Genomic DNA, 22,956 nt, shown 5'->3' on the forward strand with positions numbered 1-22,956 from the left:
TCCGCCCCAGCCCACCCCGGAGCCCACTGTCCCAGCACAGTGCCCGAAGCCAGCCAGCGCAGTGTGGGCTCTGGAGGGGAGCCTGGGCTCAGGTGTCTGTGCCCCCAGCGCCCACCACTGCACCTGCTCCCGACCCCACATGCAGCTGTCCAGAGATACTCATTTTCAGGGAGTGGGGGCCGGAGACAGGGTGGAACACAGCACCGGGACCCCACCAGAGGCCTCTCCCCAGCTCACAAAAAGCCCAGGGGTGTGTCAAGGTAGAGAGTGACCCCAAGTGTGGGCACCAGGCGGCCGTGGGAGCCCCTGCCCCACCCCCTCGGCCATCCTGCGCAGAGCAGGAATCTTCCGCCTCACCGAGTTCCAGCAGCACAGCCCCAAGCCTCGCTCCTCCGTGTTTGCGCCCGTAAGTGTCTGTCCAGCGAACAGGAGGATGTAGGCGAGTTGCTAGAGGCAGCATCTGGGGACTTGGTCCGGGAGGGGACGGTGCTCTGGGCAGCGGAATGTGGGCATGGCCAGGCCCAGCCCAGGGACACCTCTGAACGATTCTGCACACCCCTCCCTTCCACTATCCACCAAGCGGCATTGAGAAGAACCCCCTAGACCTTGGGGTGGGCAGAGCCCAGGGCATTGGACTACCTTGGAAGCCACCAGCTGAACCCCAGTTGTGCGCATTCATTCGAGCAAGAGAAAATTCTCTCACACTAAGCCCCCGAGATGCTGGGGGGCCTGACAGCCACTAGCGTCTTCCCTAATAAATGCATCCCCAGAATCGCCCACCACCTGCTAGGCCACAAGGAGCAGGTGACGGAGAAGGGAGCTGAGCACATGTGGGAGGAGGGGTGAGGCAAAGGGAGCACATGTGGGAGGAGGGGTGAGGGCAGCCGTGTCTCTATTTTCAGTGCTGGTTGGACACACCGCCTTCTCAGGATTATATTCCACAGAAACGTTCCCAGAAAAAAAATTAACGTAGAAATGAGACCAGAAGAGCCAGAATGTTGGCCTGAGTAAGAAACAACACTGGAGCCACCAGCAAGCGTGGCATCACCCCACCAGAAGCCCTCGTAAGCAGGAACCGGGGTGCCTCCCGCACAAAGCCTCCGTGGCACTGCCCACAGGACACCCCAGCCCCAAACCCTAGAAACGCTCTGACTTCACTGTGCCTTTCTTCTTAGGGAGGAGAAGAGGGAGCAGGAAGAGATGCATGGGGCTTGATTGTGCAGCTGGAGCCCTTTGATGCAGGCCTGAGGCCCCCTGCCAAGCTCTGCACACACCAGGTTCCTGCCAGCCTCCAAGCTCTTGTCCAGCCAAGCCGCCGGCCAGGAGCTCCAGGCCTGCTCACCTCCAAGGCTCCTGCTCCCTCCACCCAGCTCAAGGTGCAGCTCCGAGAGAAGGAATCGAGGGCTGAGAGGGGATGCCTGTCTACTGAGCACTGAGGAGGCCCATGAATGCTACCCAGCTCTCCCAGGCCCAGAGCACAGCAGGGAGGCCTGTTTTACTCCCAGTTTCAATGCACGTTAGTTCAACAAACACATTGGAGGGATGGGAGGGAGGAGGCCGCCAGCCTACCCACACCCACCTCTTCTCCATCAATTCTCCTGCACGCAGACCCTGAAAAAGATGCTAAATAGATACTTGGGGATGATGCATAAAAGGGGGGAGGGAAGCAGGAAAGACGGAGGGAAGGGCAGAGGGACAGACACACAGAGCAAGGGACAGACACACAGAGCAAGGGACAGACACACAGAGCAAGGGACAGAGGAGGGCCATCTGTCCCCAGAGCCCCAGCCATCACCTGCCCCTGTCGCTAATGAGAAAGGGGGTTTTGAGCCTGATGAGCCCATGTCTGTCGAGCTGTTTGTTATTCCGCATCGCCTCTGGGCCTGTATCTCAAGAACATATCTCTCTGGGGAGACAGAGATACGTTCTTGCCACCCCCAGGCAAGAACATAAGGCCAGAAGGAAAGAGCGAAGAGTCAGGGGCTCGTCTTTTGCTCTGTGCTGTCACCTCCAGCACGGGGGCCACACATGCCTGGCACGTACAGGTGTCAACAAGTATTGGTTAAATAAATGAATGATATGAAGGTATGGAAAAGAGACTCCACATCGGGTTTCCATCTGTAAACTGAGGCTGACAACAGCACCTGCCTCAGTTCTTGGAAGGATCCCACAAAATCACACGTGTGCAGACCTGGTAAACGGGCACACAGCCGTGCCACCCGCCCCCGGCCCCTCCGGCCTCTGACGGCCTCTCTCTCCCCACACTCTCGGGACAGATCCACAAGGAATGTCGCTGTCTCCTGCCCGGATGCGGAGCTCTGTGGCAGCTGGACAGAGATACGCTGAGGTCTGCGTCCTGTGCTCTGATTTGGCCTTAGAAGGTATTTTCCTTCGCCCATGATTCAGCAAGTAATGACTGACACCGATTGTGTGCTGCCTCTGAGACCCCAGAAATGGGGAGCAGGCCAGTGGGCAACTTGCCAACTAAACAGATGCCCTGATATTCAGTACCACAAACCTCAGTGCACAGAGGTTTGCAGGGCACCACGACCACCACCAAACGCCAAAACCCATGCTTCCTTTAACCCCTCGATCACTCCCGCATAGATAAAAACACTAAAAGAGTAAGAATTGACCTAGAGGATTTGATTGCATCTCAGATGAAGTCAATTCACACATAATGCATCTCAAGAAGTAACAAGGGGCGTAGAGGAATTAGGAAACAGCGAAAAGGGATGAGACTGGTTTCTTTTTAGAAAAGGGAGGATGGAGAAAGCGGAAAAAACAAAACACTCATTGTCATCGTCACCAGCAGAGAGCATCCACTAATAACTCCTTGAAAGCTGAGTTCCCGACAGAATTAAAAAGTTGCCATCCTTGACTTAATGAAGCCAGGAACGCCTCAGTGATTTGGATATTGGGTTTCCCCCGGGAATTTACTTCCCGAGCTGTAGCTGTGTCCCGGCTGACCCCAGGCCGGCTCCTCTTTAAAAACGTCCCCTGGGGGCACTAATTTTGAAAAATCAAATTAGGTTTGCTTTTTATTACCTCGTCTAAGCTCTGTTTTGTACGCATGGAGGAGTGGCTGCAGCACGGGTCACAGCAACATTCCACTGTGCACACAGCACCCCGGAGCACAGAGCCCCTCCAGGGAGGCTTGGAGGTGAAATCGCCGCCTGGCTGGGGCCCCCATGCAGCGAGGGGCACACAAACCTAAATTATCAATGTGACATCAGGGGGACCTGGAGGTACTAATTAGATGATGTTCTTGTTTATTGATACCATCAAATGCTATACAATATCTTTGTGTGTAAAAGGGTGTAGGATAACATGCCTACACACACACACACACACACACACACACACACACAACATATGTGTGGACTGCCTACGAGATGCCAGATACTGCTCTCAAAGTTTCGGGTATAGCAGTGAACAAATGGACAAAATGAGCTTAGCTTTACTGGGAAGACAGATGAGAAACCAAATAAAAAGGTAAAATACCTGGTTAGGTCCAACCGTGGTCATTGCCACGGAGAAAAGCAGGTCCAAGCTGGAGCACAGAGCAGGCAGGGTGGGCCCAGGGCTGCAATTTTAAGTAAGATGGTCAGGGAGGCCTCACTGGAAAGTGGGAACCGTGCAGCTCCTGAAGGAGGGGCAGAGCGCCAGGCAGACGTCGGGCTGCAGGGAGGGCGCTCCAGGCCGACGAGGGGGCAAGAGCAACGGCCCAGAGGCAGGAACGTGCGCACGGCCATGGCCCAGCATGGGGGATCCAGTCGTGACCTTGGCTTTTCTTCTGAGTGAGACGGGAACCACTGCACAGGCATAGTCACTTACCTGTCATTTCCCCAGCAATGTGCAAGCCCCTTGAGGGCCGGCACTGCGTCTGATTCCTGTCTGCACCTGGCATCCCTGCAAATGCCTGCCCCGCAAATATTGGGGATTCAAGATGGTGCCTGCCTGTGAGTATCTCCCTATCAGACCAGGAGCTCAGGTCTCACGGATGAGGCCGGAGACAAGAACAAGAGAGCAGAATAAAATGTGTCATCAAGCACTAAGACGGGCAAGCCGGGCTGCAGGTGCAGACACTTTGGCCTACCCACCCACTGCCCAACCAGGTGGGATGCCACCTGTGTGTCCCAGCAGGCCACAGAGGCCACTGCAGGGGATAGTGATTCTTATAGAGGATGTAGGGGTGCAGGCACCAGAGCTGGCAGGAAAGGAGAGGCACCACAGCACTGACGTGCTTCTCTGAATATTGGGTTTATCCAAGAAAGAGCCCTGCAGGAGAAGGGAAGCTAGGCGCCAACCCCTCTCTCCAGCTCGGCTCAGGAGAATGCACTCCAGAAATGTGCAGAGCAACATACTGTTTAGGAGGTCAGCGCAGCTTATGGGAAAAGGAGAGAAATTGCCCATCTTCACCTCATTTTGGTGGTTTCAGGAAACACATTTTCTGCTGGGGCCACAAAGATTCACAACACTCAGTCTGGGTTGCTGAGGAATGCAGATGGTTCAGGCTGCCCAGCTTCTGGCTGGCAGCAGGTGCCAGCCTAGACCTCTGCCCCGTGGGGAGGAGGGTCGAGCGTGCTCTGCCTGCCGTGCTCGGGGCCCACATGGGCTCATACTCAGGGGCTGGTCTAGCCCCCTGAGCCCTGGACTCAGTTCTCTGGTGCATAAAGACCAGCTGCTAAGAACTTTGTGTGATATTGATCCGAGGTCATTCCTTCACCCATTCATTCGACCACACAGGTGCACGGGCCACCCTCGTCCCTCCCTGGGCCTGTGCTGAGGGTAGGTGGGCTTCAGAACCTCCTTGGCAGCTCCCCAACCAGGCCATGGTTCCATGAGAGCAGCAGTGTTTCTGTTTCGATAGCTGCTGTGTCTTCAACATCCAGCACGGTGACTGGCATATAGTAGGTGCTAAGCAAACCCTGGTGGGACGAAGGGAGGAAATGAGTGGAGGAGCACCGACCGCCAGGATGGGGGCTGTGCTGTGGGATCCACAGGCAGCCAGAAGGGCCTGAGCAGGAACGGAAGGACACAGTCCCGCCAGGACTGGGCCAAGGAAACGAGAAGGCGGGGCCCACGGAGGTGCTGCTAATCCGGCTCTCGAAGACTCAGGCTTGACCTTAGACTGAGCACGTCCCAGACAGGTGGGCTGCACAGAAGAGGCAGGTGGGCATGAGAAGGGTGTCTGCAGAGGGAGCTGCCCAGGCACGGAGGCAGACAGGAGATGGCCTGAACATACAACAGGACCCTGAAAGGCTGAGTGGCCAGACACAAGCAGCTCTCAAACAGGGCTCTTCCACAGGAGTGACGCAGGCCCCATGCCAGGTCAAGGCTGGCTGCAGAGAGAAATCAAGCAAGGCCGAGAGATGAGGAACGCCAGCTGGAGGAGGGCCAGGGGAAGGTGCCCTCTGACTATGACGGCATTGCCTGCAGTGGTTAAAGGGCACGGATGCTGGACCAGGGGAATTCACAGACTGGCAAGCTCTTTCCCCACTCTGTCCCAGTTTCCTCATCTGCCAAATGCGTGTAATGACAGTACCTGCTCCAAAGTTGGCTGTTAAGAACCTACTATGTCGATGCATGCCCGGTGCTTGCTACAGTGCCACGGTGGCATGGATGAATTCCACTGCTTCCTCACTGAAAGCAGAGGCAGCGTGCCTCACTTCACAGAACAGGCTCAGCAGGGCTTGGTGAGAGTGGCGCAGAAGCTAGAGAGGCAAAGAACATCTCTCTGTGTCACTGCACAGCGAGTTCATGAAGTCCTTCACTTTCTTTTACTCTCCACTCTGGACTCTGCTGGGTTTCCAGGAAAGCACCCCCCACCCCCCGCCCACTTTTCTGCCCAGAGTACTTCCTGCTCCATCCCAGGGATGAGACCCTCACTCCTCCCTCCAGACCTCTCACTCCTAGGCCACCTCCTCCAGGAAGCTCTCCTGGCAGTGACGGGGCCTTCGCTGCACCCTCAGTGCAAGAACCCAGCTCAGCTCCTGCATCACTCACTTATCAGTGGCCACAAAGTGTGGGACAATGCCTGCTCCACCTCCCAGCCCTCAGCAGGTGGAGGGCATGCCATTATCCTCTCTCACCCTGATTCCGCCAGGCTTTAGTTGTCTTACCAACGCCCAAGGACAAAAAGCATTTTGACCAAATCCTGACTCCAGCCTGTCACAGCTCAGCAGCGGCTAGAATTTGGCTGCCTCAGCTCAGAAGGCAGCCGCAGTTGGAGCAGGGGTGGGTGTCAGGGGGACTCTGGGAGAAGGACAAATGGAGGCCATCGCCAGCTTTCCTGCCTACGTGCCCAGCTGGACGGTGAGAAGGGAACACACAGAGCACTTAGGCGTCGGTTTCAGAGCTTGAAGTACCAGGGAGCAGAAATGCCCCGCAGGCAGCAGGCCCCAGGAAAACGGTGTGGGACGCTGGCGCGGGCCATCAAGATGACACAGCCTGGACCACCGCTTCCCCACCGCCCTTGTTTTCAGATGATAAGACAATTAGGGTGAGCACTGCCTTTCAGGGATAAGACGCGCTCCCTTCCCATACACCTTTAAGAAGAAAGAACAGAAACCAACCAAGTAGAAAACACCCCGGGACCTAACATGCTCTCGCTTCCTAGACGGGCGGGCGGGTGCTTTCGCTTTGTTTTTGAAAAGGATGAGGAAAGAAGATCTCTCCAGCTGTTCTTTGATGTTTCGGGCCAGATGGTCTCCGAGAGATTTATCCGAGGCCATGCGATCCATACAGAAAGGAACTCAGCCCCACTGACAGGCAGAGCCATCTGAGGGGAGACAAGCCGGAGAGCTGATTGGAATCCGGCCCTGGGCGGCTGCTCGGCGGGCCGTGCCTGATTGGCAGCACCGATTTCTCAGGAGGGCACAGCCCGCCATCCACTCAGACGCATTCCACACCCGCTCGCAGCCTCGGCCCCCACCTCGCCTGGCTCCGGCCGCCAGGGTGCCCACCCCCCGTCCCAGCCAGGCCGCCCTGGCTGTAAAGCGTCCCTATTCATCCGCCTCACGCTAATTCCTCCTGCTTTCCTTCCCCCTCCGGTCTTGCCACCACCCCCGGCCTTTATGTGCCCAGCTGGGGGACCCAAGAGGGGGCGGCGGGGCCAGGGCAGCCCTTTTGTGAGGCCTCCTGCTAATGCCCCACTAATCCTGCAATTTGCACAACTCTGCGATGCTGGGTCACTTTTAATTATCTTCCCACAAGCCTCGTCCCAAAAGAGGACAAACACTTGTGTGAATGGAGGCGGGCTTGCCGGCCGATTCCGCCAGGCTCTGCAGAGAGGGGCGCCAGATGGCAGCACGAGGATCCCAAGGACATGGGCAGAACCGGGGCCGAGCACCCGGCCAGGGCACAGCCAGGGCCTGGGGACCTCAGGCTCACACATGTCTGCTCAGGTCTTTGGTTGGCACAGACGAGCCCCATTCCCTACACTCTGGCGGGAGTGCTGGCTTCCTCCTCCTCCGTGACACCAGCGGCATGGCCGCTGCAGAAGCTCCAGCATGGCTGCTGGAGATCAGACAGGCAGCCCTCTCCGGTCACTGTGGGAGCCGGAAAAACCTGGGTCCTTCACAGCCACAGTGGCTCCAGGAGACATGGTGTCCACGGAGAAGCCTGCTCCAAAGTGGCCAGGGCACCCCAGTCAGTAGTTCCCACAGAGAAGCCTGCTCCAAAGCGGCCAGGGCACCCCAGTCAGTAGTTCCCACAGAGAAGCCTGCTCCAAAGCGGCCAGGGCACCCCAGTCAGTAGTTCCCACGGAGAAGCCTGCTCCAAAGCGGCCAGGGCACCCCGGTCAGTAGTTCCGCCCTTATCTGGGTCTCTGACCCATCAGAGCTGAAGGCAGCTCCCGGCACCCTCTCCAGAAAAGTCTGCACTGTCACTCGTGATGTGAGGGCATCCTGGCCTCTGAATTCATCCCAGAAACCAAACTAAGACCCCAGGAAAGACAAGGCCCACCTCTAATTTCCCATACTCCCTTTCCAATACCCCAACCCTTCCTCACTCACCCCTGCTGGGGTGCCTTGCCCTCATATGCACAGGGCCCTGGGGAACAGTACAAATCGGTATCCCCAAGCTGCCCCTTTCTCTTCTCACCATGGTCCTGTCCTGGACCCCAGGGGACCCTGCCTGCCTGTGGTGCACATGGCCTCCAAGGCCATGCTCGGTTTCCCTCTGTCCCCCACCCGTCGCTGCCTTGGCCGACCTCTGGGACTCCAAGTGCCCACCCTGGCTGTGCAGCCCACTCTGGGAGGATGCGCCTGGGGAAGAGGCGGCTCAGGCCCTGGAAGCAAGCTCAGGCCAGCAAGGCACAAAACTGCAGGGTCCCAGGTATCCAGATGTGGCCTACCAGGCGGATGCCAGCCTCGGGGCGTCGCTCTCCGCTCCACAGACTCTCAGGCCCTTACAGAGAGTCATGGCCAGAGCACAGACAGGCCTGAGCCCTCTGGACGGGGGGCCAGCACAGAGCCCCGGACACCTGGCTCTACCCAATGCCATGCCCCCAGGCAGCACCGCGGGCCCAAAGGTGCTGGCCAAGGCAGGCCTGAGTGTGAGCCAGCCCTGCTCCTGGAGTCCCAGGAGACGTGTCTAAGTCTCTTCTACATGGCAGCAATTTGGTCTCAGGCTGGGAACCACACGGCACAGCTCCTATCCTACAGAAGCCTCAGACAAGGACCTAGGAACAGGAGCCCTGGAACTTGGGAACAGGAAGGGAACTTGTCACTGAGCACAGCCCTCCCCGCCCCACCCCTGTTCACCGGGGAGACTCAGCAGGGGGCAGGGCATGCCTAGCGCCCAGGCTGTCTGGACGGAAGGAGCAGAGTCGGCTCTCCACCCCCAGAGCTCTTCCGATCCCCCACCCAGCTGCACCCCTGGGGTGGGGCTGGGGGAGGGGCAGGGGCCTGCAGAACAAACACAAAAGTGGCATTCATGCAGGGGACAGGGCTGCAGACTGAGGCCAGGCAGTGGCAGAAGCGGGTGTGGCTTTTCCCTGCAGCCCTACCAACTGTGGGGCTCACTCACCACTTCCCCTCCTGGGTACTGAGCACAGTGGGGAACCCCGAGTTGGGGGTGCCAGAGTGACTCAGACAGGCCTCTGCCCTCCAAGAAGGGAAGGGGCCATACTGAGGAATCGCAGCCCCTCCACCTAACGCAGAGGAGATGCCCAGAGAGGGAACCCACAGGCATCCAGGGGAGGTGGGGAGGAGCCCCCAGGCGCTCCGAGGAGAGAGGTCGGCAAAGTCCTGAGAGAGAAGACAGATGGCATGCATGTCCCAGGTGTTCGTCAGCACACGCAAATCCCCGGAGACCGGAAGATGCTGGGGCTTGGGAAGAGGGATGGGCACAAAGCTGGCCTGGGCACCTCGGACACCAGGCCGGGCATGCAGACCTTAGCCAGTGGGGGCTGGGGAGTCGAGGCGCCCATGCCTCTTCTGTCCCCAATATCCAAGGACTACCAAGCCATAGAGGGAAGCCACATGGGTGCGGGGGAGTGTCACCCTTCCAGAAAGAGTCTGCTGTTTTCTCTGCTGACCTGCAAAGAACAGGCCTGGTGCTGGCCCTGTGTCAGTGAATATTAAGTTGCTCACCCCTCCCCGCAGTTCTCAGTGGCTGGGGCTACTCTAACTCCCAAGCGATGTAGGGGAAACTGCGGCTTGGAGCGATGTGGTTAGCTGCCCAAGGTACATGCTTGTAGCCACCCCCTCCACTGGTGCCCCGCAGGAGTGAGTGGCCTCCGCCAGGGCTGAACCCCATGTCCTCGGTGGGGTGGGGTGGGGAGAGGAGAGGTGGGGTCTCACAGAGGGCCCCACACTCTGTCCCTGCCACCCTGCCCGCAATTTGGGTTGTGCCTGCAGCACCCCAGGAGTCCCACCTCAGGGTCTCTGGAGAGGAGGCAGAGCTTGCTGCCAGCAAGCCCAGCGTCAGCTCACTAAACCCTGCTAAGGCATGCATCTGCCCGTTAACATGAGGCTTGTCAGAGGCCAGTGAGAAAATCGGTCTGTGCACAGCGCCTGCCCTGAGGGGGAAAAGAGACTTCTAGCTCCTGCAGGCTGTGAGAGTGGGGGACGGGGGTTCCTGAGTATTTTCACGAGTGTCCAGGAAGGTGGGTGCACCCCAGAGGGAGCACCCCAAGGAGCTACAGAAACAAGGTCAGCATGGGCAACCAGCAGGTGCCACTGTAGCCAAGAGGAAGAGGCAGGGCAGGCTGGCTGGGGCTGGATTCCAATTTCCGGCATCGCGTTTCTCCCTGTGGCCCCCAACACAGACCCCCGGCCACACACACAGCCACGACACAGCTCCCACAGGGCTCTGCTCCAGGACTTCTGGCTCTGATGTGTCACTCTCAGGGAGGCCTCCCACGCCTGGCTTCTCCATCAGCCGGCCATGGGAAAGCAGCTGACTCGGCCTCATCCACACTGAGCACCTACTGTGTGCTGGGCATGCTGCTCCATCAGCCCGGCCAGTCCCAGGTGGAGAGGTGTGAGAATGCCCACTGGACAGGTGAGGAAGGTGAGGCCCAGTCTCAGGAGGCCACACCTCTCAAATGGTGGGTGTCACATCCAGTGCTGGGCAGGACCCACCCCACATGGTGGCAACACAAGGATGAGAGTGCCGTCCCATTCACACCAGTAACCCCATGGATGCCTACAGCAGGGCTCCCTCCAGGGGTCCCATGCACAGGGCCAGAGGACGAGGACATGAGGCTGGAGTCCAGCCCCCACCAGCACTTCCCGGCAAGGGCTCTGGCCCCTCTTGGCTGCTCCCAGGGCTGAGAGGCTTAAAGCAACGCCTAGGTTCCACTGCCAGCCCCATCTCCCTACTCCCTTGCTGAGGAGCGGGGCACCCAGCCAGGGGCTCTTCATCCCAGGACAAAGCCCAGAAGCAACGCGCCTGGCCAGCCAGCGGAGCTCAAGGTGCTGCCCGCTTCGGTCCTGGCCGGGAGTCTGATTATTCATGAAAATCAGGCCTCCGCCATGTTCCCGGGCTCAGAGGGGCTGCTGTGCACAATCGCCTCATTGTGCCGGCAGCCATAATGGTGTCTCCTCTGGAGGGGAAGGAGAGAGAGAGGAGGAGCAGGAGAAGGGGAGGAGAGGGGGCTGGAACTAGAGGGGGGAGAAAATAAAAGGGAGGAGAAGGAGGGAGAGGAGGAGGGGGTGGAGGGGGACGAGGTGGGGGAGAAGAGAGCTGGGGAGGAGGGAGAGGATAAGCGGAAGAGGGGGAGGCAGAAGGGGAGGAGGGATAAGGAGAGGGAGACGGGGAGGGAAAGTGAACCAGGAGGATCTGCCCATGACAAGTACTGGCTGGGCCCAGAGAACAGAAAGAGTCCTCCCTCCAGAGTCCCAGAGCACCCCCTACACCTCCAGGCATGGAGGAGGAGCTCCCTGGGGTAAGTGCTCCGGGCACTGTCAGAGGCCTCGCTGACGATCTGAAGGTCCGCAGGTCCCAGCTCTCAGAAGGCCAGCTGTGGGGAGACACAGCCTCCTGCCCCACCCCCGGCCTCATCTTCCCTCCACCCCCTAGCCCCGTCCTGGTTACACCAGAGGACACCCATTCTCACATCTGTCTCCCAAATAGGCCTTGGCCCCAGTTTTACCCTCTATTAGAAACTGCTCCACCCCAAAGCTGCCCAGAGGAACCCTCCTCTCCTCCACGCCCCGGTACTGATTCCTCATGGGGTGTCTCCTCATTGTCAGGCATCGGTGGCGCGTGAGCACGTAGGGTGCTCAGAACTCTCAGCGGATGAGACGTGATTAACCAGAAGCCACCCCTTCCCCAGCCTCCAAGGCCACTTTGGCTGCAGTCATACCTGACCTCCCGGAAGGCAGAACACACCGCTAGAGCCGTGGAGAGTCTCAGGGAGTGTGGATAAACATCAAAGGCAAAGGGAACTGCCATGATTTGGAGACACCAGCACGCTCTTGGTGGAAAGGAGGAACCCCAGCAAGCGATACCATCCAAACGCGCCCTGTTGGACGGCGCCTCGGAATAGCCACGTCCTGGCTGCAAAGTTATCACCAAAAGCGGTAACAGACACTTGTTTGGAAGGAGCCAATGCAGGCATGCCCTACTGTGACCGAAGGAAGCCTCTAGGCAGCCGCCCATCCCTGGCACCACGCACTGAGAGGCCCTCTCTGTAAGGACCACCAGTACAGAACCCAAGACACCAACTGTGTCCACCAGCCTGGGGAGACCTCCGCGTCCCCCAGCACGGCCCACCTGTCTGTGTCATCTCCGCCTGCAGAAAGCAAGAGGTTGGCTTTACCCAGATCCCCAAAACCATTCGCCACCTTCAACAAGTGACTCCACTTCCAGGAATCTCTCCCAAGGAAAGGATCTTAAACTCTGCAAACGGTGCGTTCAAACTCGTGGGGAGCCAAAAATGACCAACAGCAGGGGGCTCATAGAGACATTCTGGGACACCCACTCCGTGGGGATGTCGGCGCTACGCAAGGCTGTGTCTACAAGGACTGCAGGAGGGCGTGAGATTTCGTGTGATGAAAGCCAAGAGGGAAGTCAGTCAGGACACAAAGGCGGTGGCTGGGGCATCTCAAGCACCGTTTTCAAAGTCACAGACTCCCCAACAGACAAAGAAAAATAGAAAAAGACAAAAAAAAAAAATCTGCAGAGGCAACCCAGCAGACGCCCTCTGCACGGACTACTCTTCTTTCTGCTTCTCTGTATTTTCTAATAAGCGTGGGCTATTTTTCCTTTCTAATTAATAAGTGCCTTCTGGAAAAAAATTCAGCACCCTGCCCAAATTCATGGCAGGGCGTGCACTCTGCGCCGTGGCTTCTTCATCACGGGCACCCAGGCAACTTCTTCAAAACAGCAGGGGATGTCCGACCCAGGACCCCAGCCCCACCCTGGCCGACTCCAGCCATCCCAGCTGGATACAGGCAGACAGATGTCACCAAAGCCCCCGGAACCTTCAGATTTGCTCCCAGTCAGTGATGCAGGTCTTCTCTCCCTTTCACAAGCAGCAGCCAATGTTAAAAGAGCAAATAAATAAAGGAGAACCCCAAAGAAATACAACCTTTTACTCCTGTGCACCCTGAACATCCGTGGATTCCTCCCGCCCAGGCCAAGCCCAGGTCCCCGGAGCGCACTAACTGTGAACACACCCGCCACTGTGGTCCACACCCGTGCATCTGCCGAGGTCCCACGCCCAGATCAGCCCTCTGGGTTTTTCTTATCTCCGAGCACTCTGCGCAGTGATGGAAGCTGTGGGATGGAATCTCCTTGGTGAACGGACTGCAAGGCGGCCACCCAGCTTTCCTCTCCAGGAGATGAGCAGGGGAGAGCTGAGATCCAGGCCGAGCTCAGTTTCGGTGAGGCTGGTCTGGTTTCCATGAGGGTCCCCTCCAGGGCCAGCCCCAACAGACCCTCCCCCAGACAACAGGCACAGTTAGGACCACCATCTCCCCACCGCACCTCCTACCATCCCTGCCTTGGCCTTGTGAGACCTGCGTGGCTGCCTCCCCAGCTTTACTGTGGGGCGTTTACGGTTGAGGGGCTTGTCCCACTTGAATGGGAACAAGCTGTGTCATTTACGAGCCAGGTGACCTTGGAAAACCCTGGAGACCTTCCTCTTTGCATATCAGCTTCTGTGTCCATGAAGATGAATTCTCTGGTAAGGATCACATGGGAGGAGGGATGGAGAGATGAGACATAAGACGGTGACAGGCTCGCAGGACTTGCTGGTGGCATCTTGGTCCCCTTCTTGATGTCTCCTGTCTTGGAGACTCTCACATCCCAGGCTTCCCTGGCAGGCAGCCCTGACCCACGCGCAGTTGACCAAGTGCTGACGCCCATGCTGAGGCATTTCCGCTGCTATAGAAGAAACGCTGGCCTGGATCCCACAGCCCAGGGCCCGAAATGCCACATGATGTCTCTCTCCCAGGAAGAGCACCATCATCCACCGCCGAGCCAGAACCCTGGGAGTCCTCACGGTGAACGCCTCCCCACTCACGGCACCACCAGCCCCCCACCCCGGCCCGACCGCCAGCACTGATGTAGACGGCAGAGGCCTCCCTCCAGCCAGGTGAAGGCTCCTCCCAGGCTCCACTGCCCCTCTGCACCTGCAGCCATGGAGCTCTTGTGAAAAGCAAATGACTATGCCCCTGTCCTGCTTTGAAACCCTGTCCTGGCCTCCCACAGCTGTTCAGTGAAAATCCCTCTCACCAGCTATGTGGCCTCAGCTCTGCCCCCACTGCTGCCCTGTCAGAGCCCCTTCTCCTGCCTCTATTCATGTCACAGGTGCCTCTGCCTCGGACATCAGGGTCCCTCCCACCTCAGGACCTTTGCACATGCTGTCCCCCGACTCCACGTCCTGTGTTCCACTTACCCATATCCCTAAAACGTCCCCACCTCGGAGAGGCCTTCCCCAACCCAGGGTAAAACGTGCCCCCAGCACTGTCTCCTTTCCAGCAGTGACCACGGTTGGGGCAATTAAGTAAGGAACAGTGGAATTCATTCTTTAAGCACGGTTACCCCCGCCAACCAGGCAGGGACTATGTCTGCCCCGTCCTCACTGGCTCCTCAGCCCTGCCTGGAGCATAGCGGGCCCTCAACCATGTTCACCGAATGAATGAATGAATGAATGAATGAAGCCTCTGCAGTCATTACCGTCAACAAATCATCTGAGAGCTAGCCCTGCCCTCCACGCCTCAACACGCATACACACATATACGCACATACGCAATGCACACATTTGTGCACATGGATGAGGGGATAGGAGGAACACTCCTGGGGAGCTCAAAGACCTGGGTTCCAGTCTCCATGCTCCCACTGAGTATGGGTCACTGGAGATCCTCTTCCTTTCTAGGCCTCGATTTCCCCACCTGGGCAATGGGTGTAAAGACCTGGGGAAACGAAGGGAGGATTGTGTTGGCAGCATGGGAAAGAGAGAAAAACCCTGGAAGGGAAAAGTGAACTAGGTTCCCCTGTGACTCACACACCAAAAGACCCTGGATTTGGGGGACAGTCAAAGCCCTGAGCACCCCGTGGGAGCATGTGTGCGTTTTCCTTGCTGTCCACACACTGAGGTCAAGCTTACAGATAGCAGAGCCCACAGCAGAAGGGGTCCAGATGTCAGGTGACTACTCAGGGGGCAGCCAGCCCACAGGACAGCCAAGGAGACGGGTGCTTGTCAGACACTGAGACGTGTTTGTTACAAGAGCTGCCGCAGGTTGTCCGGACTAATACATAGGGCACTGGGCCATGTGGCATGAACCCGCCTCCCCTGGGGTCAGCCATAGCTTCCTGCCAGCCCAGGTCATTCAGCTGCCTGCAGTTCCCGCCCCCCCACATTACTCCCCTGGAGCAGAGCCACTCAGAGGCCGCGAAAGTCTCCCCAGCCCTCCCATGAGGTGTCCTCCCTAGGAGCCTGGGAGTGCCAGGGCCAACTCAGAGGGCAGCTTTTCAGGCAATCGGAAGGGACTCTTGTCCTTGTCCCCTGGCTGCGAGCAGGGTGCTGCAGGTGACAATGGCAATGCAGAATGCTGTAAGGGTCCTTTGAAGCATGAGCCAGGGTGAGGTCCCGCAGCGCCTCGGGAGGACGGGCCACAGCCACCCACTGTCTCTATTTGGGATGTGCAAACAGCCTGTGTCTGCTCCCCCACGCCCGCCTCCGTGGCTCACAGCTTTCATCCTCAAAGTGCTGCTGATAGGAGAGTCTGAAAAATGCTAATCCTGGAGGGAGCTCCCCGCAGAGTTATAATGAAAAGCTTTCCATAAATTGTGAGATTTCAGCCGGGCCCCGGGTCTGGGAGGGCTTTATTAACTGCGGCTTGGTCTCTGTGGCAGCTGCTGCCAATCCACACTGCTGCCCTTGATGAATTCAATTCATCAAACATGTATCAGGTGCCCCCAGCAGCCGGCACTGTTCCAGGCACCAGGAGCCTGCATCCCATCAGCAGATATGATTGAGCACCCACTCAGTGCCAGGCAGGGTGGCAGGCTCTGCAAAGCAAAGGGGATGACAGCCAGGCCTTGCCTGAAAGGGACCAGACACAGATATAAGATGTCAAAGATGGCACAGTGGGCTCTGACCTGTGAACTCCAGGAAGGCTTCCTGGAGAAGGAAACCCCAGACTGATTCCCAGGGAGAAGTGGGCCAGACAAAGGCAAAAGGGGGTCTTCCAGGTACAGAGACCTCCATCTGTGGAGGGCCAGGGGGAAGGAACAACAGTCACTAACCCTGAAAGCACCCAACTACTGGAATAAGGTTTCCCCAACTGTAACTGGGCTCCCTGGATGGCAGACATCCATATTCACCTACACCTGAATGAACTGAACAGGTGTTTCCCATTGCTAGCTCCCCTAAAATCTAGTGCCAAGCCCAGTGGGGAAGACCGATTAGTCAATAGAGTCAACCCAGAAGGCTTGGACCCAAGGCAGTATGACACAGACCCCATGGAAACCCAGAGGAAAGATAGGAAGGCTTACTGGAGGAGGTGGCACAGACACCACTGTAACCCAGAGGAAAGACAGAAGGCTTCCTGGAGGAGGTGGTACCTGGATTGAGTGGCAGCCACCTCAAGCAAAAAGGGTTCATGCCGAGGACGGACTGCACTGTGTCCTCCCCAAGCCCCTGCACGAATTCCTGTATTGATGCCCTCACTGCCAATGTGACTAGATCTGGAGATGGGGGCTGTCAGGAGGTAATTGAGGTTACAGAGGTCATAGGAGCAGGGCCTTAATCGAGTAGGACTGTGGCCTTAGAAGAGGAAGTGGGGACACGGTCTCTCGCTCTCTCTCTCTCTCTGCCAAGTGAAGGCAGTGGAAAAGCTGCCATCTACAAACCAGGAAGCCGTCCTCCCCAGACGCCAGTTCTGCCTCTCCCTGATCTTGGACTTCCAGCCTCCAGGATCGTGAGAAATAAAATTCTGTTGTTGGCACTGCCTGGTTTGTGCTGTTTCCTTACAGCAGCCCCAGCTGACAAATGCAGAGCCCCTCAGTGCCCTCTTGGCCTCCCTAACAGAAGAAGTTCACCATGGAGGTGGGACCGTGGGGCCCGCACGTATCGGCAGGGCACCGAATTTCAGACCGCCGAGTGGCATGAGGTTCAAGTTCTTGTGGTCCAGCTGGCCTGCTCCTTCAGGGGCTCATCCTGAGGACGCGGGCAGCAGTTCTGGCTGAGTCTCCACGCATCCCACAGATAAACTCCTACATTAAGCAGCCAAGCTCTCGAGTGTTTAAACATGGCATGAACCCCTGGGGAGTCCCGTAAGATCACCAGAGGAGGCCCCATGGCGTGAGCTGGCTTTCAGTTGCCTTTCTGCCAACAAGGGCTGGGCCAGCAATGGGCTCTCCCATTCCAGAGGGGCTGCACGAAGCTGTCAGAAGAGGCTCAGAGCGTGGGTGGGCTCCGATGGGCCCGCATGTGGAGCATTTACATGCTTTTTCTCCAAACCAGGAAACAGTTTGTACCATAGCAGAATAAACAGCCTTTCCTTCCAAGTAAAAACCATCTTTAAACGAATCGAATCTGTCCGCGGCGCTCCATTCCCTCATTCAGGAAGTCGCAGGCCCACACCCGCCCACGGCACGGGATCAATAAGCCAGAGCCACTGAGGAGCTGAGCTGTTCAGTCAAACGGCAAATTAAAGACGGTCAATGCCAGTATTGTCGTCTCCTTCTTGAAAAAAAAGACACAAACAATCCACTGGCTGAACTCTAAACTTGTAAAATTAGACTCTTTCTCCCGATGACGGCACAAAGCCCCTGCCCCACGTCTGAACACGCTCCCTCCTGCTAAACACAAGTGACTGGGACACAGGGCCTCCTGCTGCCGAAAGAGACAAGGTTCCTGTCTCCCCACCCACCCATCCTGGGGCCGTGGCAAGGGTGACGTGCCCCCATGCCCAGCTCCCAGTAGGAACGGTTCCCATTCCTGGCTCGAACCTTTCTAGGAGAGACTGTCAGGCTGAGCACCCGCTAGGGCACACCCAGATGGGAGGACCCAGGAGGGCCAGGGTACCGCTGCCTGGGAGCCTCAGAGCCTCTGGGACACCCCGCCTTTTCCAGGGTCTCCAGTCAGCCACTGAGGCCTCGTGGACTGCTGCTCGAGGGCTGTGGCACCCAGAGCCTTCTCTTCTTCCCAAGTGGGTCCTTGATCTTTCTCATCTGGGATTTTTCAGTTGGTTTGTCATTAAGGACACTTTGTACCCCTCACTGGGCAAGGCAGGAGACCCCCCAAGGGAACCCCAAATCTTGCCCTCAGGGAGTACACAGATCTAGTCAACACGGAAGGCAGTGACCCAGGGCAGCCCAGGGAGCCCTGGAAACCCAGAAGAGAGAAAGGAAGGCTTCCTGGAGGAGGAGGCAGCTCCCAGGCCGGGCTGCAGCCACCTCATGCAAGAAAGATTCATGCCAGCGGCCCTGGTCCCTCTCTCTGCCTCTGCCGCCTGGTGTCTCCTCACTCAGACTCACTTTCAGCGGCCGAAGCTCCGTCAGGACAATCTCCTCTTGTGACCTTCCATGGCTCCTGTACCCTGAAAAGCAGCACCCAGGCTCCACAGTCTGGGACCCAAGACCCCTCCCAGTCTGCCTCAGTTATCTGCTCTGGTTAACCGAGGCCTGTGAACACATGCGACCTCTAAGGCACTGTGGGGAAAGTGCCAGGCTGCAGGAGGCCCAGGATCGAGTCCCAGCTCTCTTTCACTTTTGTACCTTTGGACCCAGGCCAGCAAAGGGAACCCTGGAAACCCAGAAGAGAAAAAGGAAGGCTTCCTGGAGGAGGAGGCAGCTCCCAGTCTGGGCTGCAGCTGCCTCATGCAAGATGTGAGCACATCCCTCCCCAGCCCTGTGTCCTCCACCGGTAAGATATAGGGGTTGGCCGGGGACTGAGTGTGGCCATGTCTCTTCTGGTCCTGGGACCAGCCCCACCTCCAGCGCCAGGCCCAGCCAAACTGCCACCCCTTTATCTTGGAAACCTTGGACGGTGGATCTCCAATGTCAGGCCTTGTGGGTGCCTTCCAGAGCATCTCCCTTCGCCTGTACCCTGCTCCATCCTGGCCCAAGCAGGCAGCTCCCCGGCCCAGCCCCGGGGCCTCCCCAGGCTATTCCGCTGCTCCCACAACAGGCTCACTCTCTCCAGAAGTGGCTCCGCCTGAGCAGGCTCCCGCATCCTCTATCTCCCCCTTCCTAGGAGGCACCGTGAGGCTGTGCCCACTTCCCACTCGAGAAGACTCAGGGTCCAAGTCATGCAGTGAGGACCAGCATAGGCCTGGGGACCCAGCTGGTGACTCTAAGAGACTGTTTACCAGCTCAGCAGGGGGACGAGGAGGACAGCAAGGATGGTGACAGTTACACCCACCATGAAGGGGCACCGGGAAGATGGATGGGAGGCAGGCGGGGAGCCTCTGGCGGGGCAGCTGGCTCTCGGCAGGGCACGGAGCATGGTGCCGGCCACGGTGCTGATTAATGGTGGCGCTGGTCCCAGCGCCGGGCCTCCGAGCTGCACTGCAACCCCAGGCTGTCGGCCTCACGCCAGGCTCCTAAATCAGGGCTGCACCCGGCATCAGAGAAAGGCCCCGTAGCGGGAGCATCTGAACTCATTCAGCTCTGCTGAGCAGCCCAGGGTCCCCACGCTCCTGCAGCCTCGGACGCAGCAGCCCACACCAGACTAAAAGGAACAGGGATCTGACTCGGCCCACAGTGCTCCGGAAGCTTCTGCTGGTGGTCTGGTCCTCTGGTGAGAAGGAAGGACGAGGCCCCAGGAGAATCCTCCTGGGAGCAGAGGCGCCTCCCCATCCCCTCTGCCAGCTGTCTGGAGGGCAGGGCTGGGCACCAAACAGCAGAAAGCGTGAGGGGGGAGGGGCTGGAGCCTCAGCTGGCGGAGGCCATGTCTTCCAGGGAGGAAACCATGCTCTCAACAGAAAATCCAAATCAACCACCCACTGTGGCCAGGCACTCCATGCACCGCTGCACAGGGCATGACGCAGTGAGCAGCGTGGGGGACCGCATGGCGGCCTCCTACACGACAGGCCTTCACCCTCATGCCCACACCCTGCCATGTGGCCTTATCAAGAAAAAGCATCTTCGAAGCTGTAATGAAGGATGTCAACAGGAGGAGATGGGGCCGGGCGCAGTGGCTCAAGCCTGTAATCCCAGCACTTTGGGAGGCCGAGACAGCTGGATCACCTGAGGTCAGGAGTTCGAGACCAGCCTGGCCAACACAGTGAAACCCCATGTCCACTAAAAATACAAAAATTAATCAGGCATGGTGCCGGGCACCTGTAATCCCAGCTACTCGGGAGGCTGAGGCATGAGAATCACTTGAACCCAGGAGGCAGAGGTTGTGGTGAGCTGAGATCCTGCCACTACGCTCTAACCTGGGCAACAAGAGTGAAACTCCATCTCAAAAAAAATAATATCTATATGAGGAGATGGTCCCAAGTGAGTAAGGCAGGCCTTAAATCCAATGACAGGTGTCCTGACAAGAGACAGACAGGAAAGAAACCCACGTGGAGACGAAGGCAGAGAGTGATGCAATGCAGTCACAGGCCAGGGGACACCTGGGGCCACCAGAAGCTGGAAGAGCCGGAATGATCTTCCCCCAGAGCTACAGAGGGAGCACAGCCATGGGACCCCTGGATTTTAGACTTCTGGCTCCCAGGACTGGGAGAGGATACATTCCCACTGATTCGAGCCACACAGATTGCAGCAATCTGTTATGGCAGCCAGGAGCCAGCTGACCTGAGTTCCAGAAACATCTCTACCATAAACAGCCTGTATGATCTCCAAGGCATGGCACCCTCTAGACTTCAGAACATGAATGGATGGGCAGACATGGCCCCTTCACCTCCAGCTCTCCCGGGATCTGCACAGCGAGATTGTCCTGGGTTCTCACAGTGAACGGCAGCTGTTTCTTGAGCACCCACTATGTGCGGACACTGCACTGAAGGCCGTGAGCAGCTTGTTTCTTTTCACAGGCATGGAAACAGGCTCAGGGAGGATGATGAAGGAGCCGGAGGCCAAGCAGTGGGTGTGCAGGGAAGCCAGGACCTGAACACAGGCCATCTGACCTCAGCCTCAGCTCTTTCCCTTCATACCTCCCAGACTCTGAAAGAAACAACCGAATGGGGAAATCGTGCATCCACCTCAGCAGGACGCCCTCCTGCCCTGTCCAGTCAGAAATGGCTGGGCAAGGAGCGGCGTGCCTGAATGAAGGGGGCACAGTCCTGCCCCCTCCATGGCTGTTCGCAGGCTCCCGGGGCTCAATCCTGCACGCTGTTCCTCTGACCTCGTGATGGCTCGGAATCATGCACTTCACGTCTCCCCAGATCAGACGCTGAGGCAACACTGTACGTTCCCATCCCGGCTGGTCCCATCAGGGCTGCCTATGAAGGACCTGACAAACTCAGATTCCTAGAGGCCAAGGGACAAGATCAAAGTGCCAAAGATCCCTCGTGCCCATGGTCCAAATCCTTAAGTGGCTCCCAGCAGGGACAGGAGAAGCCAGAACTATCCAAGGCTCCCCGAGTTCCGGTCCTGCCCCACTCTTCCATCTCCTTTCTCCCTAGGACCCCTCACCCCAATGCTGTGGTCAGAGCCAGCTCCCATCTCCTGCATGGGCCCCACCTATGTTTGGTGGAAACCCCGGGCCTGAACTGCCCAGCATACAGTGCTTGTCTGAGCTCCCATGCTGCAGAAACTGCCATCAACCCAGTGTCAGCCCGCTCTCTGGCAGGCACAGCAGAGAGCCAGAGACCACTTTGCAAAACTCTAAGCAGTGGCCCAAATGAAATGACCCCAGAGTTGCAGGGGGGCACCACCCCTGGAGTGAATGGCTGAGACTCCGGATCCAGGGGCTGGAGAACCTGGAGTCGCTGCAGACCCCTGCCCTGAGGCTCTGCAGCAGTTTCCAGCACTCTCTTTTCCATTCACATCTACTGAAGCCCTACTGAGTGCCAGGCACTTTGCCCAGCCTTGCTTCCAGCGAGCACCCACCCACTGCTCCCCTGTAAAGCAGCCCAGGAAGAACTGCCTACATGCGCACCCTCTCCTCCTCAGATCACTCTTTCCCTGACACCACCCTGCAGGGAAATTGTCCTGCAACTCCTTCCAACTCTCAGCCGCTCTAGGTCCTATCACACATGCATGCTCAGTGTCTGCCTCCCCCCTGGACACGAAGCCCAAAGAGGCAGGGACGACCTGGCCTTGCTCACCACGGTGTCCTAGAAAGGTGCCAGGAACATGGGGGATACTCCATGTTTAGGGAAGGAGGGAGGGAATGAGTGAAGGAATGAGGGAATGAGGGAATGGGTAAATGAATGAATGAATGAATGGGTGAATGAGTGAATTTTTACCTCGGCTTCCCTCCCCAGATGCTGAAACGGCCCCTTCCCAGCCATCCTGGCACGGACATCTTAGTGGGTGATGTTTGCTGATGAAAGGCCTGGGTTCCACAGGGCGAGACCCCCCAGCAGTGTGTGAATCCCAGCTCCACCACCCGCCGCTGGGTGAGCCTGGCAGTGAGATTGTCGCACCTCTCTCAGCCTCAGCGTCCTTCCTCATCTGTGTGTTATGGACCAAAACACCGCCAGCCTGGGGGCTTACAGCCCCTGGCGTGCCTGGCACCACCTGAAGACCAGCTGATCTACCCTTTCCCACCGGCTCCCACCCAGGCTCACCCCATGATTAGCGGGGGAGCTAAGAATAGATTCTCAGATCTAGGCTGCTTTGGCGATCCTTATAATAAATACACAGCTACATCCTCATTAATTCAGGACAGCATATGGCACAAAACAGTCCAACAATACGAACCGAGTTCATTCATACCCTGCGATCCCGAGTACTCTGCTTTCAGAATGAATAAGGTATTCTACAGGCTTATGCATTGAGACCATGAGATTTTCCCCCATACATCATAATGTGATCTACTTTTTAAAGGGATGGAGGGAAAGATTCTGTCTTACAAACGTGTCTATCACTCTAGTG

The 22,956-nt window shown here is 57.7% G+C and overlaps 1 protein-coding gene across 5 annotated transcripts in view; it reads right to left on the reverse strand.

The window, feature by feature from the left end:
* Positions 1 to 22,956, reverse strand: part of SORCS2 (sortilin related VPS10 domain containing receptor 2) — a 561,689-nt gene that overhangs the window by 451,666 nt on the left and 87,067 nt on the right. The window contains exon 1 of one of the 5 annotated variants that reach the window (XM_037742207.1): positions 11,819 to 12,010. The exons of the other annotated variants lie outside the window; for them this stretch is intronic. The gene's annotated coding sequence lies outside the window, so the exon portion shown is untranslated. Of the gene's footprint in view, positions 1 to 11,818; positions 12,011 to 22,956 lie in introns of those variants that run through there. 5 annotated transcript variants of the gene reach the window in all.

The sequence above is a fragment of the Cebus imitator genome, unplaced genomic scaffold (genome assembly GCF_001604975.1).
Source record: "Cebus imitator isolate Cc_AM_T3 unplaced genomic scaffold, Cebus_imitator-1.0 Scaffold117, whole genome shotgun sequence".
Classification (NCBI taxonomy): domain Eukaryota; kingdom Metazoa; phylum Chordata; class Mammalia; order Primates; family Cebidae; genus Cebus; species Cebus imitator.